Here is a 3,547-nt window from a genome sequence, read left to right as displayed (position 1 = left end):
GCACAGATTTCCACTAGTCTAATGTCCATTCTTTGTGTTCTTTAGCCCAAACAAGTCTCTTCTGCTTGTTGCCTGTCCTTAGCAGTGGTTTCCTAGCAGCTATTTTACCATGAAGGCCTGCTGCACAAAGTCTCCTCTTAACAGTTGTTGTAGAGATGTGTCTGCTGATAGGACTCTGTGTGGCATTGACCTAGTCTCTAATCTGAGCTGTTGTTAACCAGCGACTTTTAAGAACCCAGAATATAAGACATATTTTCTGTTGTTTCATACTTTTTTGTTAAGTATATAATTCCACATGTGTTAATTCATAGTTTTGATGCCTTCAGTGCGAATTTACAATTTTCTTAGTCATGAAAATACAGAAAAATCTTTAAATGAGAAGGTGTGTCCAAACTTTTGGTCTGTACTATATAATCAAAAGGTGTCAGCAGAACATCGGTTGGAGTCAGTTTATTATCTGCAATGGAGCAGCTTAACATTGTATGTACCTTTGACATTGCTATGTAGTCCAAACCATCAGAGCAGTTAAAGACCACACACTGCATGGCCAGCGCCTTGGCCAAATCTTTGGTGGTCTCAGTTTTTCCTGTGCCGGCCGGACCTTCTGGAGCTCCACCAAGATTTAGATAAAAAGCACCGATCTACCAATGAAACATGAAAGAACTGGTATGAGACAGCCGTCAGCTGTCGAAACGCGTTGGAATTGACTGACCCAGCAGAGAAGGCGCCCACAGGCATCCGTCCCGAATATACGCTGCACACCACGTGTCAGCTCGTCTCTCTGCCTCTCGCGCGCTTCCAATAGAACGCGCCCCCTCACCTTCTCCGCCCCTCCTCTCCTGCTCCACTTACCCGGAAGCCCGCGAGTAGCGGCGGTCACCGGCCGGGACCCCGCTCTCGCCCCGGGCCCCACAACTCCTTGACATCTCCGCAGGACTACGGACCGTAAGTACTCTGGGCCACGGCCCCCACCGCTTATGATACACGCCACCACAAGGACCAAAACCACACATACTCACCTCTTTATTACCGACAGGATTCCAGGAACGCGGCCTGCCTGACTCCACACGAGTAGGGACCGTGCCTGAAAACCGGACTCCACAACCATAGACCTTGCCCGGATATCTACTACACAGCCTGCCACCAAAGCCTTCCACCTACTTGAATATACTTATCCAGACCAGGCCTCCTGCCACATTTGCAGCCGGTCCCCTGCTGCACCTCAGCGTCCAGGGACAAGACCCACTGCTACTTAGCCAGTAAATTACTCAGCCAGAGCCTCCTGCTGCACCTACCACTAGGCTGAACCCTCTTGCAGAACCTCCTGAACACCTTCCCTTGATTTAGGCCTTCAGCCACAGATAAAGAAGGTGACTGACCATTTCACACCTGGACCCTAAACAAGGTAATCAACCAGGCTTACTTATATTGTGGCTTATTGTTTGTATACCTCAGCTCCTAACTCTCCCTCCCCATCTATATACAGGACATCAATTATCCTTGAGTGCCACAACGCCCCCTATCACCTGGCAACCAGTAGCCTCCTACTACATCTCTGCTCAGAGACAGATACAATCCAGAGCCTCCTGTTGCACCCCTGGATTACTGATAATCACGCACAGGTAAACATCTAGGTTTACCACACTGTGGACTATTCCTGTATTCCTCAGTTCCTAACCCTTCCTCCATATCTATATACAGGACATTGAGTATCCTCAAGCGTTACTACGCCTACTGGCAATCAAAAAGCCCCCCTGTCACATCTCTGCAACAAAGTGAGATACAATCCAGAGCCTCCTGCTGCACCCCCCACTGAGGGAGTGCTAACAAGCAATCTCCAAAAGCAGAACAGCTCCTCCGTGGGTAAGTCGCTAACCCCACTATCTACCTACCCAGAGCTAACAGCACTAACCCCATATCATTAAATCTCCAGGAGCATAACAAAGCGTTCAGGACCACGCCTCACCCAAAGAATCCTGACGGACCACAGCCCTAGTGCACACCTGCACTTTACCCACTCTGATACCTGGTGAGTAACAGATCCACAGCCAGCTAAGCATATCCAATACTAGAGAACAATAGCCCTAACCAAACTCCTCTTCTTTCCAGGTACCAAGCCACCACAGGCATTTTACCACACCAGATTAACCGCTGGATTTTACTATTTATTACACCTTGTATACCATTAGTTCTTTTACCCCAATCGAAATATTGTTGTCTACACTCGTCTTTTAAATCCTGTATTAAATCCTGTATTTTATTAAGTTTTTATTGCTAGCATCCAAACAAATAAATCTTATTTTTATAAAATAATAGTACTCTTCTCCTGATCTCTTTTTCACTACCGATAGCGCGATTTTTACTATAGAACTGGTATGAGATATCAATAAACTTTCTAATAAGTTTCATGCATCATACAAAAGTCAAAAAGATTTCTGAGCATAACCCATCACATCATAGCAGAGTCCGCTAGCATCTGTCAGTGAGCGGAGTGATGACCAGGCGTGGGGAGTTGCCCAGGTACTCATAGGCGGACTTCACATTGCAGTTGATGATTCGCACTCTCGCATTCTCATTCTCCCAGTAATAGCGGAGTTGGGCAAGCCACTGGAAGTCTGTTTCATGAGAAACTCCTGAGCAATGTAGGAAAAGATAGTCAACCTCTAAGACACTGCAGAATCACAAGGGAGAGTTTCTAAAGGGAAGGCAAATGCACATACATTATAGGACAAAACTCCTAGTCACCGAATTCTGCGTTTTTCATTTAGTCCCATTGCCCACGGTGTATAACATCCGGACTCTCAGCCCCCAGTTTATAAAATCCGGCCTCTCGCCTCCCCCGGGGTATAACATCCGCCCCTCGCCCCTAGTTTAGTATAATATCCGTCCCCTCGCCCCCCCACCAGTGTATAACATCAATCCCCTCGCCCCTGGTGTATAATATCCATCCCCTTGCCCCTGGTGTATAATATCCGTCCCCTCGCCCCTGGTGTATAATATCCATCCCCTCGCCCCTGGTGTATAATATCCATCCCCTCGCCCCCGGTGTATAACATCCGCCCCTCGCCCCTAGTTTAGTATAACATCCGTCCCCTCGCCCCCCCGCCAGTGTATAAAATACATCCCCTCAACCCCACTGTATAACATCCAACCCCAAGCCCTCCTTTGCATAACATCCGACCCCCAGGGTATAACATCCGGCCCCCAGCCCCGGTGTATAACATCTGTACCCTCGCTCCCTCCCCCTGGTGTATAACATCCGGCCTCTCGCCCCCCCGGTGTATAATATCCGTCCCATCGCTCCCAGTGTATAACAACCATCCCCTCGCCCACGGTGTATAATATCCATCCCCTCGCCCCTGGTGTATAATATCCATCCCCTCGCCCCGGTGTATAATATCCGTCCCCTCGCCCCTGGTGTATAATATCCGTCCCCTCGCCCCTGGTGTATAATATCCATCCCCTCGCCCCGGTGTATAATATCCGTCCCCACGCCCCTGGTGTATAATATCCGTCCCCTCGCCCCGGTGTATAATATCCATCCCCT

General features: G+C 48.7%; 1 long non-coding RNA gene across 2 annotated transcripts; it reads left to right on the top strand.

Moving 5' to 3' along the window:
• The first annotated feature begins 761 nt into the window (after positions 1–761).
• LOC141207022 (uncharacterized) lies at positions 762–2,313 on the top strand. 2 transcript variants are annotated; one of them, XR_012277451.1, is made up of 5 exons: positions 762–945; positions 1,037–1,405; positions 1,487–1,622; positions 1,702–1,863; positions 2,110–2,313. It is a non-coding gene; the product is annotated as an uncharacterized lncRNA (long non-coding RNA). The 2 variants fall into 2 exon arrangements; XR_012277452.1 differs by lacking the exon at positions 2,110–2,313 and adding an exon at positions 1,934–1,962.
• The last annotated feature ends 1,234 nt before the right edge of the window (positions 2,314–3,547 follow it).

This window comes from Phyllobates terribilis, unplaced genomic scaffold (genome assembly GCF_046119375.1).
Source record: "Phyllobates terribilis strain yellow unplaced genomic scaffold, ASM4611937v1 Scaffold_160__1_contigs__length_4322635, whole genome shotgun sequence".
NCBI classification, from domain to species: Eukaryota; Metazoa; Chordata; class Amphibia; order Anura; family Dendrobatidae; genus Phyllobates; species Phyllobates terribilis.
This window is presented reverse-complemented; position numbering and strand designations above follow the sequence as displayed.